Below are 25,876 nucleotides of genomic sequence, written 5' to 3'. Positions count from 1 at the left end.
AAGACATAAGCAATTCTTGTCCTCAATTTAACCACAAATATAGTAATGCTTAAATGGTCCCCTGGTGGAGGAAAATGGCTGATCGTCGTGTTTCTAAGCAGATGTCCTTGAAAATAGTGTGCACATTAATACAGGATATTCGTGCAGTTTAAAACTCAGAATCAAAGCAGAAAACACTTCAAAGAAGCCACTAGATATATCCTTGCAGATACTGGGAGAACAACCTTTCCTAGCCTGATGGCTCACTCAAAGTCCAGGATGATCACTTAATGCTTCCTTAATTATAAGTAACCAATGGCAGCTTTCTCCTGATAACTAGGCATCTGTGTCTAGCTGCTGGTATATGATTAACATCAGGGTTTGAGGAACATGACATCCCTCTAGCTAAGAAGAAGGCAAAGAAATAATACAGAGCCAGATTTCAGTTTCCATTTGGAGAACAGAGAGCTGTGATTTTCCTGTGAGTTCCTTAAAAAGCAGGATGAGTGGAAGGGCGGTTCTGGGAATATGATGCAAAATCAGCAGATGTGCTGCTGCTGTATATTTGTAACTAAAACAAATGTTATGAAGACGATATAGGTAATTCCAGACAGCCACTATTTTCGCGTGAGGTTTAATCACACATTGACAAATTCAGGTTGTGCAACTGTAGTTCATTTGGTGCTCCAGCAAAAGAAATCCGCTTCCCCAAAATATTAGGCATTTAGCAATTAAAAAAAAAAAGTTATGAGGGAAGTGTGGAGTAACACTTGCTTTGATACAACATCATCTAACATCCCTGCAAACAAATGAGAATGAACACTCATTAAATTGTTGTTGTTTAGTCAAGTCCGACTCTTCGTTACCCCATGGACCACAGCACGCCAGGCACTCCTGTCTTCCACTGCCTCCCGCAGTTTGGTCAAACTCATGTTGGTAGCTTCGAGAACACTGTCCAACCATCTAATCCTCTGTTGTCCACTTCTCCTTGTGCCCTCCACCTTTCCCAACATCAGGGTCTTTTCCAGGGAGTCTTCTCTTCTCATGAGGTGACCAAAGTATTGGAGCCTCAGCTTCAGGATTAGAGCCTCAGCTTCAGGATCTGTTCTTCCAGTGAGCACTCAGGGCTGATTTCCTTAAGAATGGCTAGGTTTGATCTTCTCGCAGTCCATGGGACTCTCAAGAGTCTCCTCCAGCACCATAATTCAAAAGCATTAATTCTTCGGCAATTAGCCTTCTTTATGGTCCAGCTCTCACTTCCATACATCACTACTGGGAAAACCATAGCTTTAACAATATGGACCTTTGTTGGCAAGGTGATGTCTCTGCTTTTTAAGATGCTGTCTAGGTTTGTCATTGCTTTTCTCCCAAGAAGCAGGCATCTTTTAATTTCGTGACTGCTGTCACCATCTGCAGTGATCATGGAGCCCATAAAATCTCTCACTGCCTCCATTTCTTCCCCTTCTATTTGCCAGAAGGTGATGGGACCAGTGGCCATGATCTTCGTTTTTTTGATGTTGAGCTGCAGACCATATTTTGCGCTGTCCTCTTTTACCCTCATTAAAAGGTTCTTTAATTCCTCCTCACTTTCTGCCATCAAGGTTGTGTCATTAAATAGCCAACGACTATTTCCCTGGAAACGTATCAGGATGAATCCTCAATAAACAGGTCATCTGGAGGTGCCTTCCAGTGCACTTTCCCACCCCAAGAAAACTATGACTATATACACATTACCAGATTAAAGCACAGCAAGATCTTGGGGGAGGGGTGCATTTCAAGTCACATTTGCATATTGTTATAAACATTGGTAAGGTCTGATGTGTTTCTAAGTCACCCACTGTCTGACCATGCCAATGGGTGGAGAGCAGGCAGGGATGCAACACTCCCTGGAACTCCTATTCATTAAGTTGTCATTTGTGCATGTGCAAGCACTGTGCCTTCAGCTTTCAGTTCAGATTAAAGCTGGTTTGAGGGATAATGCATCAAACGGCAATATTTCTCCAGAAACAACAAGATAGATATAGATTGTGGCTAACATGATGTTTGTACTTGGCTTCAAAAACCAGTGTTAGGAATGCACTGGATTCAGAGTAAATGGTAATGACAAAAGCCAGTCATTCCCCGTTAGAAATCCTCACTGTTCTTAAGCAGGGAAACACACATCAATATAGATCATAGGATCATAGAGTTGGAAGGGATCCGATGGATCATCTAGTCCAACCCCCTGCAATGCAGGAACATGCACCCCTAGGGGATCAAACCCATGACCTTGGCATTATCAGCACCACGCTCTAATCAACTGAGCTATGCAAATATAAACAGTTATCCAAACTCTTGGTGAGAACTGAGGAAACTAATGCCATTTGTAAACACTGATTACCCCATTATACTACCTCAAAACACCCCCCCTAATTTACAGCAACTGTGATACTTATTGATGGCCTACTAAGTTTTGTTGCTTCTGCTTATACGTCTTCCGGTATGCTTAGGTAATCCCTTTCAAAATAGATAAGAAATTGGTTCAGTTCAAAATGTGTGACACTGACACATACTGAGTGGGTACAGAGGCAAGGCGAACAAATCCAAACACCTTTTATCTTATTCTGTGGTAAGCTGAGGTAAAGTTTTATCTCATTTTAGCCAAGACAAATATTTCTATCCCTAGAGGATCTGAGTTTCATCAGTGGAGCAATGTAACATGACAAGCCATGCCTTTCTGGAAATTTGCTTCTTTGCCTAGGGTGCTTTGTGAGGCACACAGCCAAAAAAGACTTCAGCTACTCCAGGACTGCACTAATGTATCCAAATGTGCCTGGAGAGTTTTCAAACTCTCATGTAATAGATGTTCAAAACAAAAAACACCCCACACACCCCAAAATGAGGTGGGGTTTGGTAGGGGAAGGCTATGCAAAGAGAAGTAATCTGTGTGCCTTGTTTGTACTCAAGAAACACAAGTTGGGCATAATGGGGGCGGAACAGGGCAAAACAGGGGTGGGGCAGAACAAGGTAGAGCGGTCTTATGCACGTTCCACCAGGAACACGCCCCCCCCCCCCGCGCAAATCAGGGGTTGCCTGTGTGTGTGTAACATAATGGCCATTGCTAACTCAAAGGTGTAGTAGCAGGGTACCACATACAAAGTAAGGTAAGAAAGAAGCTAAAAATAAGAAGAGGAACACATGGTAACACACAAATATAAATCAAAACACCCATATTTCTTGAGTTGGTGTAGACGGAGAATGTTGAGCAGCTAAGTCTGAAGCATAATAAATAAAATCCCACCAGATAACGTAAAAGTACTCTGGGTTTTCCATCCTCTTGGAGACACAATTTATGTGTCATTTTTTTCTGTAATAGCAAAAATCCGTAAATTTTTATACCACAAAGACAAACGTAGATTTTTCAAGGTTTTCCATTGCTGGGTGGTTGAAATCCTGTGCAGCTAACCTTCATGTGAAAAGTTATTTAGTGTGATAGGCTATCATGTTATAAGTCCACATATTCAGTAATGACAGCTGTTGGTAAAACAATTTTTATACCATGCACAGGATGACAGAAACACTGCAGGAGTGGAGAGTCTACTTTAGAACTCCCTGAGAAGTTGTAGTAGTGCTCAGTTTGCATGGCAAGTGGGCCATGCTGGAAGCAGCAGGAGAGCCCAAACATATTTATTCTAGATAATGGATGTCTCTTTAACTGTGCTGGTTTAACTAGCTGCCTAGTCTTCTGGTATGGTAGAGCCAACCTAGCTTGTAAAGCATATCTCTGGCAAGATTGGTGAGATATAGGGTCCATCTTGGGACTCAGCTGCTCGCCATGACAAACCAGATATAGAAGTTCGACTTATCACATCATCACTTCAACTGTAAGGGCACATGGCAACTGTTGAAAATGACTTCACTGTAACAACAGAACAAGAGCCCTGCTGGATCAAACCAAAGGTCCATGCTCTTTCCCATAGTGACCAGCTAGATGTCTCTGGGAAACTCACAAGCAGCATATGAGGGCAATAGCCTGCTCCCACTGCTGCTCTCCAGCAACTGGGACAGAGGGGCATCCTGACTGGAACATTTCCATACAGCCATCATGACTAGGAGTCAGTGATAGACTTTATCCTGTTATTGATTTATCTAATCCAGTTTTAAAGCCATCTGAGCTACTAGTCATCGTCACATTTTGTGGCAGCAAATTCCTTTAAGCTAACCATCTGTTGTGTAAAGATCGTCCTGAATCTTTGGCCAAGTAATTTCATTGGAAGAATCTGAGTTCTAGTAGGATGACAGATAGAGAAACTTCTCTGTCCACTTTCTTCACTCCGTGCATAATGTTATAACTTCAGAAACATCCTTTCTCATGCTATTCTTCTCAGTGCCCAGACCCTAAGGATGAGGTCAAGAAAACATCTCCTGTCTCCACAAAGTACTCCCTGCCACCAGTCTCGCCACACCTCACAAGAGTAAAGTCATTTAGGAACCAACAGGAAAGGTTGTCTAGCAGCAGAGAATCCATTTATCAGCCAGATCTGAGGTGTGTGGGTATCTATTGGGGCTCATCTAATAAAGGAGCATCCATTTCTGAACTGAGGGAGACCACATTCTAAATCTCTATAACAAAAATGCAAATAAAAGAAAACATCTCTTTTTGTGTTTTTTACCCTTATTTGTATGTCACATGGAGCTGGGCCCTTAGCTGGCTGCAGATTTTCAGTTAGTTAGTTGTTTGGGTGGAAAGCCTGCCCTTCTGTTGTTACACAATACAAATGGCGGCAGAGATTTTACACAGATTCCTATCTGTTGTTGTTTAAAGCCCTTCTACTATGATTTGCTTTCTTTCCCTCTTTCCAGCAGATATCAATGACATTTTAATGTCAATTTCCAGAAGGGTAATAGTGTCAGGTTCTCTGTCTTTTGGAACTCAGAGATGATGTTGACATAGCTATGAGCAAAACACAGTTTTGAAGGTTCAAAGCAGATTCTGCAAAACGAAATCTGATGTAGCCAAACGCCACAAGAAGGAATTATTTTAGCACCTTTTTCTTTTTGTTGCTGTTGGCTTTGGGGAAACATTATTGTACTGAGAGACATGGCATGTTACAGTTTGCCTGTAAGCTCTTCTCAAGTATGGAATAAGAACTGAACATACAAGTTCCAAACTAAACATGGATTGCTTTCAACATCCATTCTAATGAGTCCTCTTACTTAAAAGCAGACAGTTGATCACAAACAATTTAGACACCACAAGCCTGATTGCTTTTTAGATATGAGGGGGAAGGCAACAGGATTCTCTTCCCTACTGTTATCAAGAAATCAGCATAAGTCAGTCAATAGAGTTTACAGGGTTTACAGTACATAAAGGATGTGCCTTTGATGATGGCTGAGTGTGCATTCTCAGCATGTTAAAAGAGAAGAAAGATCAGATCCCAGAACTGTAATCAGGAAGAAATTTTCCTGGAAAATAAGATCTGTAAATCATTGGGGTGTTTTTTGTGCTCACCTTTTGGTGAACAACAACATGGGATGGAGTTGTCTCAGTGAATGTAACAATTGTTGTGGATTTTAAAAAAATAAAAATAAAAATATTAATTACATTTATTTATTTCCCACCTTTCTCTAAGGAGTTCAGGGTAGCTTATGTAGTCTCCCCATTCATTCTCACAACAACCCTGTGAGCTGGGTTAGGTGCATAGGAAGCTGCCTTATCAGACAATTAGTCCACCTAGCTCAATATTGTCCACAGTGACTGGCAGCAATTGTCCATTTTCACAGTTCTTGTGATTGGAGAGTTCCTGGCATCCTTGAAAGGGCCATGTCCAGGAGGAAGAGGGTAGAGACAGAGGGTGACCACAGAACCTGCTAAAACCTGCTTTCTGAGAAACTAAGCCCTCAAGTCTAACTGAAGACTGACCACACGGTTTTTTCCCCCCTTTGAGGCCCATGTCTATGTTTAATGTTAATTAGTAATGGAGTAGTGCGCTGTGGGTTAAACCACAGAGCCTAGAGCTTGCCGATCAGAAGGTCGGCAGTTTGAATCCCCGCAATGGGGTGAGCTCCCGTTGCTCGGTCCCTGCTCCTGCCAACCTAGCAGTTCGAAAGCACGTCAAAGTGCAAGTAGATAAATAGGTACCACTCTGGCGGGAAGGTAAACGGCATTTCCGTGTGCTGCTCTGGTTCGCCAGAAGCGGCTTAGTCATGCTGGCCACAGACCCAGAAGCTGTCTGCGGACAAACGCCGGCTCCCTCGGCCTATAGAGCGAGATGAGCATGCAACCCCAGAGTCGGTCACGACTGGACCTAATGGTCAGGGGTCCCTTTACCTTTAGTACATGCTTGTGTGTGACCAATAGTAATTGTGATCACACATTTTTCACATGTAACGATGTATTAGAACCATATAAATATTTGTTGTGCACAATATTTGTTGTGCACAAACCATATAAATATTTGTTGTCAACCTACTCTATGCCATCTGCTATAGCTGAATAAACTGTTTGAGCTTTCCTCCCTGCTGTGTTCATTGGCTACGTTCACCCCACTCAACTGAACACTTGTCCACTACAGTACTCTTGGAACTGCTGTATGTGGAGAAATAAAGGAAAGTCACACTGTACACTGGAATCAGAGGCACGATAATGTGAAGAACACAAGATAGTCACGTGTGCTGGGCCTCAGAATAATTAAAAGAGGCTGGAACTTCAGACCTTTCCCATGCTCCTTCAAATTCTATGATTCTAAGATTCTAAATTGTGTCCTGAAACAACAATTGACAAACAATACCAATTACAAACACATGTCCTGGGACAGACCAAGCAAAAAGAAATCTGGGGATGACATTTGTTGAGTAATGAACACTGTCACTAATGAAAGGATTGCTGCATCTCCTGTTTTATGCTAATATATTTCCTAAGCAGAAGAAGCCAATTTTCTCATAGAAGTGGCAAATGGAACCTATTAGGCTCAATAACAGCAAGGAACATTGTGGAACCAAAAGACAGGACAGCTAGCGTGAGAACAATTTTTGGACCAAACAGATCAAGGCTTTCAAATGCATGCATAGAAAGTGCCTTACACAACAAGGTTTTCTTTCCAACGCAGCAGTGCCTTAGGAGTGTACTAATTAATGCATGTCAGTTCAGAAAACAATGCCCAATAATTTTTCGAGATCTAGAAACGATCTAAGTATGCATTAAGAAATGCTTTGTCTAAGTTGCCAAAAACTGAATTAGGACAAATTAATGTTGATCACAGGCATTTAAACTTACAAGCTGCAGAACTGTCTAGTGAAGATTATGCGGGAGTTCCTGTACCTAACATATAGCAGGGAATAGCTCAAGAGCCAGGGCTAGACCTCTGTGATTTGGATTTTAAACAAAAAATAAAACCCTGTTCTATTTCAGAGAGGTAGCAGTGTTAGTTTGTTACAGTAAACACAGAAAAAGAGACTGGGGTGCCTTAATATTAACAGATTTATTGTGCAATGAGCTTTTGGAGGCTGGAGCCTTGATAAAGTAGACCTGGCAAAGCAATCTCCAGTCTCTTATGGCACAATGAATCTGTTGGCTTTTACGGTACCCCAAGCCTCTTTTGCTCTGTGTTTTCTGTTCTATACAGTTCTTTAGGGTACAAGAGTCATTTCAACCTGACAGCCATTAACAGCTTAGGTACTGCTCCGGCGGGAAGATAAATGGCATTTCCGTGCACTGCTTTGATTTCACCAGAAGCAGTTTAGTCATCCTGGCCACATGACCCGGAAAAACTGTCTGCAGACAAACGTCAGCTCCCTCGGCCAGTAAAGCGAGATGAGTGCCACAACCCCAGAGTCATTCGCGACTGGACTTAACTGTCAGGGGTCCTTTACCTTTACCGGTTTAGTAGCAATGCCATGAAGGGAGAAGCTTCACTCGTTGGAGTGTTTTCTATCTTGCACCTGTTAAAAGGCAGATGACTCCCTTAAGGAGGGAGGGAGTCTCACAGGGAGAGATGTATTGTGGTCACTGCAGCCTGTACATGCACATCAGTCTTTTGGCATGAATGCTCTTGCTTTGGGCTGATAGTTTGTAATAAAGCTATATAATACACACAAGTAATGCATTAGAGTTCCACAAACCATAAATCTTCAAAGCAAGTAATCCAAGGGGTAAAAGTCTGCCTGCCTCCTCTAAGATGCCTTTTGGCTGCTCAGAGACTGTTTACATTCCATTCACTGTGTCTGTATTTACTTTCCCATATTTTCAGTTCTCTTTTCTGCATCTTAGCTGAGAGCACTGACAATCCCACACTGCACACACACCCCTGATAAAAGGCAAATACTGTTGATTTCTATTCCTCAAAAGAGCAGCCGGTGTATGCTAAATCTGAAGTCTTCATTCTTGTTTGCGTTCATGTTTACATTCCTTTTAGTGAGAAAGATCCCCCCCCCCAAAAAAAAGAAAGACTGTAAAGGTCAACAAGTTCTTTGCATTTCAAGAACAATGTCATCATGCCAGGTGTGGTTGTCTATATCAGACAAAGTGTGTGTGTGTGTGTGTGTGTGTGTGTGTGTGGTGTTCACATACACACTCTGTAATTGAAAAATTGGCCCTCTTGGGACAGTTCCCCATATATATCCGGTCCAGAACAGCTGCTTGTGCTCCTCTCCTAGCCCATCACATTGGACCCATTCACATAGTCATAAAGTCAACACTTTTCAATAGATGAAACCAGGCTCATTTAATGCATGTCTCAGATTACAACTCATCACATTCTTGCAGGGAGGGTAAAACTTTGCAAAATATGCTGAATCCAGGCTATACATTTATAATCTGAACACATCTTTCTGAACTTACATTACACACAACGTAGGAGTGGCTGAGGGTAAGGAGTGCAGTAAAAACTATCATTTTTTCAAAGAGTGCGGTGGACAAAATGTTAAAACTAAGCTCAAGGGAACACAGGTTAAAGTCCTTTAGTAAGCCCATCATAGCCGTAGTTCTATGTTTTAAAATGTGATCATAATATATATGTGAAGTGGACTCCACACATAAGAAATGGACATGGGCCCATATTGTGGCCCCTGTTGCTGTCCTGGGAAGAAATTCAGTGTTGTGTATTTTTGTTGGCCAGACAGAATGATCCTCTATCTCCTCACCCTCATGAGGAGGGGTCTACCCTACAAAGTAGACTCCCTATTGTTATGGGAAAATTCCAGCCTCACTTGGATTTGCCAAACAAAGACACCAGCCAAGAGTATTGGAGCAAAACAGCAGCCTGTAAGAACTGTTACAATAGGACTTCCAACTACCACATGGAAGAAGCAGAAAGAAGCCCTGAACAAAGGATGGCTCCTTTTTTATATGTTTCCCTTTTTACCCACAATACCCTTAGGGAAACATCAAACATACATCATATATACATCACAGCTATGTCATAATATGGGAGGGGTCTTCTGGCAGAAACCTGAGTATCAAGTTTGCCCCGTCCCTCCCTTGATCTCACCTCATACACATTAAGCAGAACAAAGGCGAGTATGTACATGTTCCTGTTCTCCCGGTCAAGTTAAGCACACCCCTTTGTCTTGACCAAGATCCTAATAAACTGTGGTTGGGTTTCTGGAATGGCTACCTGTCTGACACTCAGGGGCCAGGATACCAGCAATTAACACCTAGGCAAGGAGGCTGCTGAGTATGTGGTCTCAGGCTTGGGGGATGATGGCTGCCCCTGCCCGCGTCCCAGGCTCCCCCCTTGGTAGCCATTCCTTTCCTGAACAGAACAAAGTTGGAACGGCACAAATACGACACTGGAGCAATTTTATATGACTTTCTAAAGTTTTCCCTGATGTTGGGAAAGACTGAGGGCACAAGAAGAAGGGGACGGCAGAGGACGAGATGGTTAGACAGTGTTCTCGAAGATACTAACATGATTTTGACCAAACTGCGGGAGGCAGTGGAAGACAGGAATGCCTGTCGTGCTCTGGTCCATGGGGTCACAAACAGTCAGACACAACTAAACGACTAAACAACAACAAAGTTTTCCCATTGAGCCAGCACATGGATTCATTTATCAGTGAATTGTTACATTTGGTAATGTGCAGCGAAGGACCTTTGAATAAAGATAGGAAAAAAACCGTGTGATCAAGTGTTTTGTGGGGACATTTGCAGGAGTGATTGTGCTGATTTTGATAGTCGGGGGGTGTGATGTCTGCTGGAGGGACAAACCTCCCCCCCCCAACCTTTTCATAAATTCTGGTAACAGTATATGGAGGGGGGGGAGCCCTGTTTCACTAGTTGCAGCCCTTGTGCACCAGGTTAGTTGAATCCAGGACCATGTATTGAGTGTGGATGGCTGAGGAAGGAAAGCCAACACATGCACAGCGCTCTACATGCATGGCTATGATCTGGAATACCTGAGTGACTGGGGTTCCTGAGTACATGAAAGGTTATATGCATGACAGCTTTCCTTCTCAGAATTCCACATTCAGCCTGTGGGTATCAGGGGGTGGGAACAGGGAGATATGAACGGCTCCCTCTGCAGGCATACAACACATGTAGGATGTCTTGATGGTCATATTTATATTTTGATTATGTCAACCTTTTCTCTAATGTTTGCATTTTATCAATACGTGTCAGTATTTTAGATGGTGCTTTGTAAACTGTTTAGAAGTTTTCTGTTGAGTAACCAGTATACAAATGCTGTTAAATTAAGACAAGTTAATATTGAAATTCCTGTAACGTAGCATCCCCTCTCTATAGCACTACCAATACTTCTGAGGATGACTATGGATATACAGTAATGAGAAATACTGTGTTACTTTATTACATCAAAAACTTTTTGGGAGATATCTAGGCAAAGCCTGGCTGGAGCTGTGTTGTTGTCAGGAATAATAAGTGGTCCCTATATATCAGGGTATGCAGTGACCTAAATCCCTTTTACTATATCAGAATAGTGCCATAGTCTGGCCACAGCTTGTAATCATAATGGGAAAATCCTTCAGCTTTGGTTAGTTATGCCCCAGTCCTCTGATTCATTAGTTGTTTACGGCAGGTTGTTAACAGCCCTAAGGATTGGCTTTAATCCCCAGCCAGAGTGTTTAAATACAATACATCATCAACAGGTAATCATTCACTTTGAAGTCTTTTGCTCCTTCTCCCTCCTCCTCCCTCCTCGAGGTGAAACCCAGGACTTTAAAGCACTGCAACAGATTATTTCCATCAAAGCATAAAAATTAATAACGCAAATGTCAAGAAGTTAATTTGCTTCCCTTAAACACAAAAGATGGCAAAGCCTTTTTCTTCCTTTTGATTTCCACTGCAGCCTTTTAAAGTTTCTGATGTTGTTTGTAGTGACAGTGTGGGTGTTTTCCCCCCCCCCCCCCACTTTCTTACTCAAGATGCATGTGTTGAAATTCAGCAATACCTTATGGCACTCATCCCAAGTTTTTTACTTCATGGAACCATCAATTATATTGTCTTTGATCAGTTCCCACCTTTTTATTCCAATGCTCAGACCATGATGTCCCTTTTTATCTCATGGGCTATTTGTAGTACTGGTTCTACCGTAATCTTTTTCTTTTCTTTTTTTAAGTGATGGTTCAATCATAGAAGAACAAAACATATTTGGTTTTTAAAAGTTGGATTTTATTTTAACTCTGTTACAGATATATCAGATTTCATTAAAATTAGTTATATTAATCACAAGCAGAAATAGTACAATACAGTACTTTAAATAACTAATGTCATATAACTTAAAGTATATATTTAATAAAGCAAATCTAAAGTTAAAATCCTATACATTCTTCCCTTTGGAGTAAGCTGTATTGAACTCATTGGACTAATTTCTGAGTAATCATGCACAGGATTGTGTTGTTATGAAACAAGTAACTGAAACTACTATAAATACATAATAAAACTCTCCAAATTACCATACATTTCTTTCCAGGTTTATGTAAGTAAATGGTGTAGAACTGATTGTTTTTGCAGTGTGTGTGTGGGGGGGGGGGAGGAATCTCTTCAGTGCATTAGGATGAACTAGATAATTTCCTCCAAAAGTGAGAGTCATTTTTTCTCTCTTTAGCTCAATATAAAATTTATGAAAATGTTAAATATCCTCAACATGATCCATATTTTCAGGGACGGTATTCCAAAATATATATGATTTTTTTCTCAGAACTGGGTTTCCTTTGAAAACAGTTGATTTGTTACTGTGGCATACCCCATAACTTCTAGACCTAAGTAGTTAACCAGAACAACTCATCAAGCTTCACCACTAAATCCGCCATAAAATGCACTGGCATGAATCCAGTGATCTACTTTAGGCGGGTTCAATGGCCTGGGCATGTGCAGTGGGACTTTCCACCCACCCACTTTGAACAATAAGCACAATTCCATTTGCTGCTGTTTCCTGGGGCTTACTTTGAACTTGTTTTTTAATTAGCTTTTGTTGTATCTATTGTATGTGGTTTTTATGCTGCACGATTTCTCTGCTGCTTTGAAGACTTCAGTAGAGAAATGGCTAATAAATACCAAAAACTGTTTTTGCAAATCCCATCCGTTGCAGAAGTTTGCCATGTGGTATAAGGAGCTGCTTGGGCATGTAAACCTAGGGCATGTTCACAGTACAGCTTGCTCCACATCCAGTGTGCTCCCACTGCTAATTGTTGAAGCCTCATCGCACAACATTAGTCACAATCCATACAGATCCTGCATTTTCTCGACAAATACTGATGTCTTTCCTCAAACCAGTTTCACTCTAGTGAGAAAACTGAATGTGGAATAAGTGGTAATGTGAATGTGAGCATACCCTAACATTCATCAAGCATGCACAGATGAGCACAGATGACAACTTAGCGAATAGGAGTTCCTGGGAGGATGGGTTGCAGACGCAGGAAACCGAAAAGGTTACGCACATGGGGTGAAGACATCCCCATCCACACTCTGATGTTAATAACAATGTGGCACGAAACACAGGGGGGGGGGGGAGGAATGACCTCATTGCATTTCAAGCCACTAATGTGAACATATCACATTATGATATGTGTGGTTCTTTGGCTCTAGTTCACTATAAACTGCTAACTGCAACAACTAATTGGGCTACTTATTTACCTCAGAGCAACAGGATTCTGAAATCACTAGTCAGAAACAATTACTTCTGACTACAGACCAGTTCACTAAGTATCATAGAATTGGAGGGAGTCTTGGTGACTATCTAGTCTGCTTATTGCTGGAAATTGCTTATTGCAGGTGGTTGTCTTGTCTCTGCTTGAAGACCTCCACTGAAGGAGGATAGTCTTCCTGATAGTCTATAGCATGAAAGGGTTGCCATGTATCAACGAGCCATTATGTAATTATGACTACAGATAAAGCTTTTTCTCACATCCAATGTCAACTCAAACAAAATAGCGCCAGTGTGGTATAGCGGTGGCCGTTAGGGAGACCAAGCTTCAAATCCATCCTCAGCCTCAAAGCTCCTTACTCTGTCAGCCTAACTAGCTCACATAATTGTTTGGGGGTGAAAATTGGGAATAAGGGTCATTTACATTGCCCAAGGTCCTTATTATATATCTACATTATATCCCAAGGTGGGATATAAATATAACATTTTTTAAAAAAATGAAAATGATTTACTCATTTGGCTGAGAGTCATTTGGCTCTGAATATATAAAATCAATGTACAAACAGTATAAGTGTAAACTAGCTTAAATTATTTTACATGCTTTCATTACTAAATTTTAATCCCTCACATTTTCCAATCTCTTGTCACACTCCTCTTAAGTGGATATAGAGCTGTTTCTCAGGAGCTTGGCCAAATGACAGACCCATTATTGAATTGCCTGAGGTGTGTCTGTGCATTTTCCTGGCAGAGGCCCTGTTCTTTTAACAGCTGTGTGGAAGTTAGACAACACTGCATATGCCACACTTTCCAGGGCATCTTCCAGTCACTTTCCTTATTCCTTATATCCCAGTTGTGGGGTGGGGGAAAACATCTTGTGCAAGAGCTTCAAATCCACTTCAACTGTGAAACCTGAAACTGCTAGAATGTGATTAAATGCCACTCAAAGACAGCACTCCTAGTCCACCATGGATCACCTTCTACAATCTGCATGATATGTTTATATTAAGCTGCTGTGCAAAGTTATGTGGAAGAAGCCATTGCTATAGTGATGATACCCAATTCTAAATGTCGTTTTTATCTACATAAGTAAATAACAAGTACAAATTCAGCTGGTGTGCATTGGAAAGAGTATCACCTGCTGTTAAAGAAACAGGAATGTAGCCAGAAGTTAAAAGCTGCAACTCTCAAGCACATCTTCATGCTAATTTGAAAAGATGGAAACTATTTTGGAAGGTGAAAGTTAATTTGATAAGATAGAAACTACTTCAGCTCCTTTAAAAAAAAATACAAAAGAAACTGAAGAAAATAATTTGTATATTCTTAAACTCACACTTGAGTTAGGGCTCATTCTGGGCTTCCTGTTTCCAATCAGTACTTTCCATTTGGACCACTCTTGCCCCCATACACTTCTTTTCCCCCTTTGTGCCCTTTGCTATGACCCAGATTATCTGAATGCTTTGAGCTGAAATTCCATCCCTGCTCCATTTTCCCCACAGCTTTACTCTGCTGTTGCTCTTTTAACTTGGCATGTCAACTTAGTTCCAACTATATTCCTTACTTTGTTTATGGATAATATCCAAGTAAATCACAGAATAGGTCTGTTGAAATCAATGGATAGAGAATGGATTCACCCAAATTCATTGATTTCATTGGGTCTGAGTGAGTGAGCATGACTTTATTGGATACAATATCATGTCTGAATTTGACTACACTTTACAGCCACCTACACAATTGACACCCCACAGGGAAACCTCTCTCTGACCTCACTGCAGCCCTGCCCTGCCCTAGTGTTGTCCAAATAAGATAAAGGAGCAAAAGTGTAAGGAGGGCAACTCCATTGGGCTAGCCCACCACACTGGCTGCTACTGCATAAGACTATGCTACAAGCGTGCAGTAATTTCGCTGCTTTTATTTCATGGAATTTCTTCCATGGTAACACAGAGATTTTAGCAGTCAAAAATCCACACCAGCACAAACTTCTCAGAAGTTCCAGAAGCAAAGAAAATGGCTTCATAAAAAGATTTAGGACAGAGCCTTTTAATAAAGTAATTGCCACAATTTTATTAAGAAGGAAAGAGGTAAAAGGGAAAGACAGGAGTGGAGACCAGAATGAGAACATTGAACATGCCCTCTTGCTGGGAAGATCTACACATCTTTAATAAATGAAAAGCACTTTACTAGAATCTTTATCTTTGGAAGCAATTATTTTTCAAAGTCACGGGCTTCAGACGCTGCAAAGATGCGGTCTTTTGCTCTCCACCTCTGCAAGTGCTTTAAGATTTAAGAAACCTGTTGGCTTGAGTTCTAATAAATCCAAATAAATGCTTTGATTTTTTTAATTAAATTTTTACTGCTATCTGCACTTGATATCTCAGCCAAATTGTATCCGCTGCAAGAGCAACAAAAAAGTCACATCAAAGGGGAGCTGCACCTCATGACCTGTAATTATGGGATTTATTGCTCCATGACATACACTATAAGATGCACCTGCTGTCTGATAGTCTCTACTATATGGCCCACGGCTGAAACAAAGGTACTTTTCTGAAGTGGGGTGAGCCGGTACATTTTAAGCAGGCCTTTTCATCCCAAGAAAGTACCGGTAGCTACGTCTGGGAGTCATCTACCAAAAAACATTGCTTGTGCTGAGCTAGAAAAAGCCTGTGAAAATGAAGTTGTGATTTGGTAACAAAAATGAAGTCCTGTATAACAGAATAGTGAATGTCTCAGGTTATGTACAAACTTCTGGCTCAAAACACAGCTAGGATGTTTTTTCCTCCCATTTGGATCAAAGCTAGTTTGGGGGGGAAATGCATCAAAATGCAATATTTCATAAGAAATTACAGAACAGATGCAGGATAGATATGGATTGTGTCTAACAACATGTATACCATATTAACCAAACCAGCAGTGGAAACACATTGGATGCAGAGTAAATGGGAGTATGTACACGGCCTCAATGTTCTGTCTTTTCAGTACTACTACTACTACTACTGCTGCTGCTGCTAATGCTGCTGCTACTGCCATTACTAACTTGGCTTAAATAAACTCATTTGACAGTCTGTATAGCATAAACTTTATATGCTAGATGACCTTTACATAGGCCTCTCACTTGAACTGCCCAAGTAACAGATTTTATTTATTTATTTAAAGTGTTGGCAGCCTTTTCTAGTAATAGCAGTGGTAGCCTTGAGAAAGGAACAGTGAAAGTTACTTTGAACAAAATACAGTGGTACCTTGGGTTACATACGCTTCAGCTTACATATGCTTCAGGTTTCAGACTCCGCTAACCCAAAAATAGTGCTTCAGGTTAAGAACTCTATCTCAGGATAAGAACAGAATCGTGCTCCGGCGGCGCGACAGCAGCAGGAGGCCCCATTAGCTAAAGTGGTGCTTCAGGTTAAGAACAGTTTCAGGTTAAGTACGGCCCTCTGGAACGAATTAAGTACTTAACCTGAGGTACCACTGTAGCTTTCTCTTAATTGATATTGTTGAAGTTACAGCACAGCAATTTAACAGCTACTGTTATAGTTATTCATACATTAGCAAGGGCAGCTGCTACCATTTGTGTAGTGCAAAAGTTGAAATACAGTGGTACCTCGGGTTACAGACGCTTCAGGTTACAGACTCCGCTAACCCAGAAATAGTACCTCGGGTTAAGAACTTTGCTTCAGGATGAGAACAGAAATCGTGCTCCAGCAGCGCAGCGGCAGCAAGAGGCCCCATTAGCTAAAGTGGTGCTTCAGGTTAAGAACAGTTTCAGGTTAAGAACAAACCTCCAGAATGAATTAAGTTCTTAACCCGAGGTACCACTGCACTTGTGCACAGCCATTGCAAATACAGGCCCCATTCACATTAAACAATGTGTTCTACACATTGTGGGGAATGCTGAACCAGGTTGGGGGTTGCTTTTGTGCCCTGCCATGAGCAGAATCTAGACACGGGGTCCTTGTGTGAACAGGTCCCATGATGCCAGTATGAGTAAGCAGCTGAGATTCTATTTGCAAGGCCTGTGGACATTTTACTCAAAAATAAACCGTTGCTATTAAAAGAGCCACTTGGCGCATGTACTTTGTTTCTTATCAGTTTGCTCTTTCTCTACAACAAAGACTAGGAAAATATTGGCAGGAGTCATTGCTCTTGTAAGATGATGCACAAACCCTCCAAGCAGGATAGTCAATAGCCATATTAAGTGTGGCAATAGTGTGGGCAGTGCAATCTGTGACTGATCTATCAACAATAATCAATAGTACTCGCTCACTCTGTTTCCCCCCCCCCTTTTTTTAATGGGGTGACTTAAATGTTCTAATAAAATGAAGCAGTGGAATGTTTCCAGATGTCCACAACACTAGCAGGAAGAAAGTGCTCTAAGCCTAATGTTCTACCAACCCAGCATCCTTTCCTTATTAAATCATTCTTCCACTTCAACTTCTGGGACAGGAGGTTGAAAAGAAGGAAAAAAGAAAAAGCTCACAAAAGTGTTTTGACAAATCCTTCCAAACCACACCAGGAAAACAGTGACAGCAAAAGTCTGCTGACCAAGTTATTTAACTATGTGTTTACATCCCATTTATTTCAATGGGCTTTCTTAGTGCCAAGGCTTCTGAGGATGGCAGTTGTTTAACCTAGCAAGGACTGGATTGCTGCACATGCAGCTTGCCCCATTTGTTTTAATAAAGGAGCAGCTATACATGCTCTGGTTCACTAGAAGCGGCTTAGTCATGCTGGCCACATGACCTGGAAGCTGTACGCCGGCTCCCTCGGCCAGTAAAGCAAGATGAGCGCCACAACCCCAGAGTCGTCCGCGACCGGACGTAATGGTCAGCAGTCCCTTTACCTTTATACATGCAAAGGCGATGTATGCATGGAACTTTTCTCTCAGCTGAAGTGAATAACGGTCTATGTGGGTAGGAGTATATCACAAGCACCTCAAAATTCCCCCACCACCATGACCTAAGTGGATGAGAGCAACTTTCTTCAATTGCCTTGTCTTGGAGAAGGCAGAACCAACGGTCAGGGAGGCAGGAAGGGCTGTGGTTCAGTGGAACAGGATCTGCTTTGGATTTAGATAGTCCCAGGTTCAATCCCTGGCTGGGGAAGACTGGGGGGGGGGGGGCTACTGCCAGTCAGTGTAGACAATGCTGAGCTACATGGACCTAATGGTCTGACGCAGCATAAGGCAGCTTTCTATGTTCCTATGATGTTCACTTAGCAAGTGATAAGTTAGAATCAGAATTGATGAGGCAGGGAATCCTGGCTGCCATATGTTCTTGGGAGTTGTCTGTACCTATGCAGGCAATACTAAAGTGCTGGATCACAGAAGCTCTTCATCATCTGCATTTGAGCCCCGGCTGCTGCTTAAGGCTGTGGTTAGGCCATCGTTGTTTTGAAATATTTTTTATGTGCATCTCTACTGCACACGCAGAGCATTTCCCAAAGTTCAAGGTACCCTGGAAGTCATCCTTCCACATGTGCATCTCAGTTACTCACTAACAAGCTATGTTCAGTAGTATATTGGGTCTCTTTTTCTCATATTAAAAGCTATTAGGCCTATGCCTGAACTTTTCCATCAGCATATACAGCACTGTCCACATCTTGGAGTGTATTGGAACAACCTATCACACTTTGATAGGCAAGAGCAAATTTCAAATTGACATCAAAAGATGTTGTTGTTGTTGTTGTTTAGTCGTTTAGTCGTGTCCGACTTTTCGTGACCCCATGGACCAGAGCACGCCAGGCACTCCTGTCTTCCACCGCCTCCCGCAGTTTGGTCAGGCTCATGTTTGTAGCTTCGAGAACACTATCCAACCATCTCATCCTCTGTCGTCCCCCTTTCCTTGTGCCCTCCATCTTTCCCAACATCAGGGTCTTTTCCAGGGAGTCTTCTCTTCTCATGAGATGGCCAAAGTATTGGAGCCTCAACTTCACGATCTGTCCTTCCAGTGAGCACTCAGGTCTGATTTCCTTAAGAATGGATGCGTTTGATCTTCTTGCAGTCCATGGGACTCTCAAGAGTCTCCTCCAGCACCATAATTCAAAAGCATCAATTCTTCGGCGATCAGCCTTCTTTATGGTCCAGCTCTCACTTCCATACATCACTACTGGGAAAACCATGGCTTTAACTATACGGACCTTTGTTGGTAAGGTGATGTCTCTACTTTTTAAGATGTTGTCTATATTTGCCATCGCCTTTCTCCCAAGGAGCAGGCGTCTTTTAATTTCGTGACTGCTGTCACCATCTGCAGTGATCATGGAGCCCAAGAAAATAAAATCTCTCACTGCCTCCATTTCTTCCCCTTCTATTTGCCAGGAGGTGATGGGACCAGTGGCCATGATCTTCGTTTTTTTGATGTTGAGGTTCAGACCATATTTTGCGCTCTCCTCTTTCACCCTCATTAAAAGGTTCTTTAATTTCTCCTCACTTTCTGCCATCAAGGTTGTGTCATCTGCATATCTGAGGTTGTTGATATTTCTTCTGGAGATCTTAATTCCGGCTTGGGATTCATCCAGCCCAGCCTTTCGCATGATGAATTCTGCATATAAGTTAAATAAGCAGGGGGACAATATACAGCCTTGTTGTACTCCTTTCCCAATTTTGAACCAATCAGTTGTTCCATATCCAGTTCGACATCAAAAGATATTTTGCACTAATTACTGCCTAAATAAAAAAAGCCGGGTTTCTGGACACCAATGCATCATAACTATAGTGGATGATTGATTTTGTCTTGCTAGCTTAAGATCCGTTCAGTATATAAACATATAATTTGTCATTGCTTTATTCTCTGGAAAAAAGCATTTCAAATAAATCTTAGGTAAAGTCACCTTGATGCTTGACTCCAGCCTGTGCAAACAGCCCCTGCAGCTCTTTTAAAAGAAAATGGGGGGGGGGGGAGAGACTCACTTAACTCTCTCAATTCTATAATTAGTTCTGCTGGCATTTGCTTTTCACATAAAGCAAGGACCAGGTTATATAGGGTAAAGATTAACTAGATATTGACCAAGGCGTCTCTGATAGAGGTAAAAGTAAAGCTCTAATGTCCAAGATTAGACATATGTAGGAATGAATGTCTATATTGACCTTTGAAATGCTTCAGTTCAGAAGCAAAAGTGTTCAAAGAAGAGATGGATGAACGGTGGAGGCCTCACGGGTTAAAATAACTTACTGGGAAGGTACATTTCTTTAAGGGTTACTTTGTTGTCACTGAATAATTTGCAAATGCAAATGCAACACTCACATTTATTGCAGAAACAGTAAAAATATGTTTCAGATTGGACTAATTTCAGATTGGACTAATTTAGGTTATTTTCCATGATGGACTTGAACTAATAATAATTCTGTCCCATATTTGATTCATTAAAGCTATCTTACAAGTTTAAGTACTAGTTTTATTATTTTTCAGAACAATGATATCCTTTTAAGAAATATCTATTCAGAGCAAACATCCCAAAAGGTTCTCTTTGGAGAAAAAGAACATGGTTTTTCCTCAATACACTCTGAGATTCTTATGATTTTACTAAGAATAAACATTCCAATTCAGTATAAGTTGTAGACTCGCCATTTTTGCTGCTGCTTACCCCAGTTTGTAATCATTTGGAATGATTTTCAAAAAGCTGTTAATTGTGGAACCTTAAAGACTTAACAAATTTATTATGGCATAAATGTTTGTGGGCTACAATCTACTTCATCAGATACACAAAAGCTTGTGCCATAATACGTTTGTTAGTATTTAAGGTGCTGTAAGACTCTTTATTAAAGCTTTCAGAAACTTCACATCTGGGTAATACTCTCACCCAGGGGAAGGATTTAAAATGGTAATTAAAATATGGTGTGCTTTTGAGTTAAATGCATCTTTGTTGCCAAGGTACAATAATAATAAGATAGGGCAAAATGGGGAAATGAACTATATGTTTAGAGCAAAACTTTCATGGTCTCTTCTGTCCAGAGGAAATTGGGTCAAAAAAGCAGAAACAACTGAATGTAGAAAGCTATACTAGAAAGCCAAACATTGATCAGTTTAGTATTTTGCTAAAATAATAATAATAATAATAATAATAATAATAATAATAATAATAATAATTCAGAGACCCTGTTTGACTAGTTTCCTCTTTTTCAATATGTGAAATAAATGTTTAAGGGAAGCACAATGAGTCTATTACAGCCTTTCTAATATAACAGTTTATAAAATCCTGTTTATGATTCTGCAGTTGGCTCCTGTATAAAATGCAAATTTGCTATCTATCAAATTACAAGTGCTGCTGTTTGAAGGAGTGAGGAAACTTATATTGGGTCATTGAGATTTCTTTTTTCCCCCTTATACCAGGGGCAGGATATAAGAATCACAGAATCATAGAACTGCAGAGTTGGAAAGGACCGTGAGAATCAACTTGTGCAACCCCTGTAATGCAGGTACATGCAGCTGTCCCTCAAGGGGATCAAACCTGCAACCTTGGCGTTATCAGCACCATGCTCCAACTAACTGCGCGATCCATTGAAGAACTGTGTCAAGCAGAAACTCCAGGATTTGGTTGTGAACATCACTGCATTCTCCTCTTAGTGGAAAGCTGAAATTCTATTTCTCAGCATACTGTCATTCAGCTGAGGTTTAAGAAAATAGGCTCACGGGTGTTCTATGATATAAGAGAGATCTGTGTGGATGAGAGGCAGGAAGAAACTAAAGAAAGCAGAAGAAAAATTAGGAGTGAGGGCATAGAAACCAAACTTTTAGAATAGTTAATGATAATAATTACATTATTTATTTTACTTGTTGGTTAATGTGAAGAGACAAAAAGAGTGCAAAGAAAGAAAGAGCTTCATATGGAAGCAATCTGAATTTTCAGGGAATAAAAACAAGTAACATATTTATGTCAAGCATGATGCAGTGCATCATACTGTATTTAATTATAACTGGGATGGTCTGGTAGATTATTAGGCAAGTTGCAAGTTTCTGGCTTTGGCTGTTTAGGTAGATGCTTGTTTCCAAAGCTGCAGGCACAGTGTAAATCACATCAATGACAGATATCCTCCAATTTAGTATTTATATTTTTTCAGATTATAACATTTACCACATCCATTATACTTTTCAGCCACTCTTTAGGCTAAAAGATTAATTATATTCTGCATCAATATAGACTGAGCAATGAATACCAAATCATTACAATGTATATTCTTTTCCACTCAATCCTTATTCTAAATTCTTGTGTGCAGTGCAATAAACCCAGTGTAATAATCCTGGTAGGGAATAGTTTATCAGATGGGCACACAGGAAAGACAAGCACAGAGATTTGCTGGTTTCCTTGCACCGTACTAGCCAAAAACCTGTTACAATTTCATGTGATGAAGTGTTTCAGGGCTTCATGTCTTTGATAGGTAAGTGTCTGTTTGTTGGTATGCCACTTATTATTCAGCAAAGACTGAAACATCAGGAATACTGAACAGGGACATTTGTGGATATATCACGAGTCAGTCACATTTCTTATTGTCTTTGTCTTGCACTTCCAGCTACACAGTTTGTGTGGAGCATCTGCAAAAGAGCAGTGTGGATAAGCTTCGGAGGAGGTGGGTCCCCAAAAACTTCTGGCAAAAAAGGGTGGGATCTATTTGATGGGGACAACTGACCTGCACCCAGTTATAGGGATTATTATTTTTTTTACAGTAAACCTTGAGATGAGTTTAAGAACACTTTCAGAAAAGTCCAAGCTAAACTTAAATATCATTGCATACAAAGAAACGCAGGTGATGAGTTTTCATGGGGCATCTTGAGTCATACCTACTAAGTTTCATGACATGGGGCTAAAGCCAAAGAGCAATGATGTTTCCACCAGTCCAATATTATTTTAATAAGCGGGTCACTTGCAAGGGATGGTTGATGGCCAAATGAGGAAAGGCTGTAGTTCAGTGGCAGAGCATCTACTTTGTATGCAGAAGTCTGGAATCTCTGGAAATCTCTGGAATCTCCAGGCTCAGAGAGAAACTTGTCTGAAGTCCTGGAGAGCCAATCAGTGCAGAGGGCCAATGGTCTGATTCACTATAAGGCAGCTTCCTGTGTTCCTAAGTTATAGGTGTTGCTTGCATTGACTGTGGTGTTGAGTTCCAAGAAATGTAATTAAGCAGATGCAACCAATTGCTGTTCCGTTGTCACATACTGGGATCAAGGTTGGTTGCATCAAAAGGGGCTCCTTCTCTGCTTACCACAATGATGCAACCATTGCTCAGAGCAAATTCACATGTGCAGTCCTGAGACATGTACTGAGTTCCACCTGAAGCAAGCTGTTGGGTAACACCTCCTGTGAGTGTAAATATAAGAACCTTAATGGTTTCTGCCATCATTAAGAAACCACTTAATCCAGTAGCATGACATGTGGCTAAATCTTAAGGGCTTAAAAATGTTAGTTTTATCTAAAAATGCTCTGCAGCTCACCTATGTAACAAGCTCAGGGCAAAATATATCTTGGTGTTAATGACACTAGAAAAGAATTCACAAGGCAATCACAGATAGTAAAGATGTAGTCATTTTGCCAGGAAGTGATCTCACATTCCAAGAAAAGCAGAGGTTGTAATGCAAATGCAGACTATCTCTGAAATGAATAGAAGCTTTGACTGCCAAGTAAAAATGAAGTTCAAAGCTAGAAAATAGGATTGTCTTATCCTTCATAAGTTACTGCCAGAAAACAGAAAAGATACAGCAATTGCCTTCAACAGAATGAAACACACCTGTTGCTTATGAAAATGCAGCCCATATGTCGGCCACAATTTTTCTTTCTGTCTTGACTTACAAACAGCAATCAACCAAGCTTTCTTTAATCCTTCCAGTAATGTTGCTGTGTTAAAGTTGCTTCTGTATAGTTCGCTTGCCAGTTGCTTATTTCAAGCAGAGGCAATAGGAGTGGGTTTAAGTCACAATCCAGGGAACGTTAAGCACAACTAAGGGCTTAACCACACTTAACTTTTGTCCCGCTCTTTGCAGGCAGGGGTCTGCACTTTAACACTTCATGCCTGTGTTTTGTTTCATTGGGTTTTTTGCCTCAAGCTTGCTCTGTGAACACTCGCTCTTTAAAGCTGAATCGGAGCAAACATCAGTTTGGGTTTTCTGCATATTGATGTTTGCTCTGCTTGAACTCTAAAGAGTGGGTTTTCAGATGGAAAGCTCTGGAGCAAAAGGGGGGGCGGCACTTGGACATGGAGCTTTAAACTGTGGACCATGCCTGGAAAGAGCAGTGGAAAGATAAGTGTGGATAAGCCCTAAATCCCACTGAAGTCAATGGAACCCAAGACTTGCATTGATGACAATGGCATTACTGCCTTCCTAACATTCTCTGGGACACTCTACACATAAATTCAGTGTTGTATTTTCTTCCCAAAACATTTTTTAAATTAAAACATGAGTATGTTGATGGCTTAGCTATTTATATCTAGCAGATTTCTAGCTAGATGAAACAATATTTTCCCCCCATAGAATATGACAGAATTCCTTTAAAGCTTGTCAACACACATTGTGCCAGCTATTTTGGTTTAGACCATTTTCCAGCACAATGTTTGGATAGCCTTCAGAGATTAAAGTGAATTGCAGTTGTTTTTAGTTTAAAGAGATGGGTGGGGAAATCCTGAGCAAGACTGGTTTCCTGTGGCATATAGTGAGACACCTGAAAGATAGCACATGAAACTGAATTGTCTATCAAAAGAAAGAAGTGCTGGCAAAGTCAATCCAAATTAAATCCTACAATCCTCTTTTGCTTTTCATTTCTGATGGATTTTAAACATAAACTTTATTTCCTTAAGGAGTGGGGAATGTTGGTGGCACGGCTGAACATCAAAATAAAATGATATTTGTTCATTTATTTGCAACATTTATATACTGCTTTTAATCACTGGTTTCAATGAGATATTGCATCTGACAGTGGAGCATGCCTCTCCCTTAAAAAGCAGTGGCAACCAGAGCTAAGCTGCCTTCATATGTCACCCCCAGCATATTCCCATCCTCTATTATCTACACATAGGCTATAACTAGACTGGAGCAACTGCCTGGAAAACTTTTGATACATAAGAGATCAAACCCATGGTAGATTAAAAAGGAGACTCAGGAAATAACAGTGTGGTGAGGTCTCATAAAGAACACTGTAGCCCATTCAGTTCAAGAAACATGTTGACAAATAGACAATGATTCAGAAGAAAGTGACAAAGATACTAAAGACAAAGGAGACAATTTTTTTTTCATTTAATATGAAAGAAGAAAATCAAGGGGACAGTATGCTGACAGTACTAACGATGAGCAGCAGCCATTGTGTCACTCAAGCACCAGGTTTGGCTTATGTAATCCCAATCTTAACCTAGACAGCATCCTAAAAAGCAGAGACATCACCTTGCCAACAAAGGTCCGTATAGTTAAAGCTATGGTTTTCCAAGTAGTGATGTATGGAAGTGAGAGCTGGACCATAAAGAAGGCTGATCGCCGAAGAATTGATGCTTTCGAATTATGGTGCTGGAGGAGACTCTTGAGAGTCCCATGGACTGCAAGAAGATCAAACCTAGCCATTCTTAAGGAAATCAGCCCTGAGTGCTCACTGGAAGGACAGATCCTGAAGCTGAGGCTCCAATACTTTGGCCACCTCATGAGAAGAGAAGACTCCCTGGAAAAGACGCTGATGTTGGTAAAGATGGAGGGCACAAGGAGAAGGGGATGACAAAGATTGAGATGGTTGGACAGTGTTCTCGAAGCTACCAGCATGAGTTTGACCAAACTGCGGGAGGCAGTGGAAGACAGGAGTGCCTGGCGTGCTCTGGTCCATGGGGTCACGAAGAGTTGGACACGACTAAATAACAACAA

The 25,876-nt window shown here is 41.0% G+C and overlaps 1 long non-coding RNA gene across 1 annotated transcript in view; it reads right to left on the bottom strand.

Annotated features, from left to right (window-relative positions):
• Positions 1-25,876, bottom strand: part of LOC114600748 (uncharacterized) — a 158,581-nt gene that overhangs the window by 47,519 nt on the left and 85,186 nt on the right. The window lies entirely within an intron of this gene.

The sequence above is a fragment of the Podarcis muralis genome, chromosome 8, assembly GCF_964188315.1.
Source record: "Podarcis muralis chromosome 8, rPodMur119.hap1.1, whole genome shotgun sequence".
Taxonomy (NCBI): Eukaryota; Metazoa; Chordata; class Lepidosauria; order Squamata; family Lacertidae; genus Podarcis; species Podarcis muralis.
This window is presented reverse-complemented; position numbering and strand designations above follow the sequence as displayed.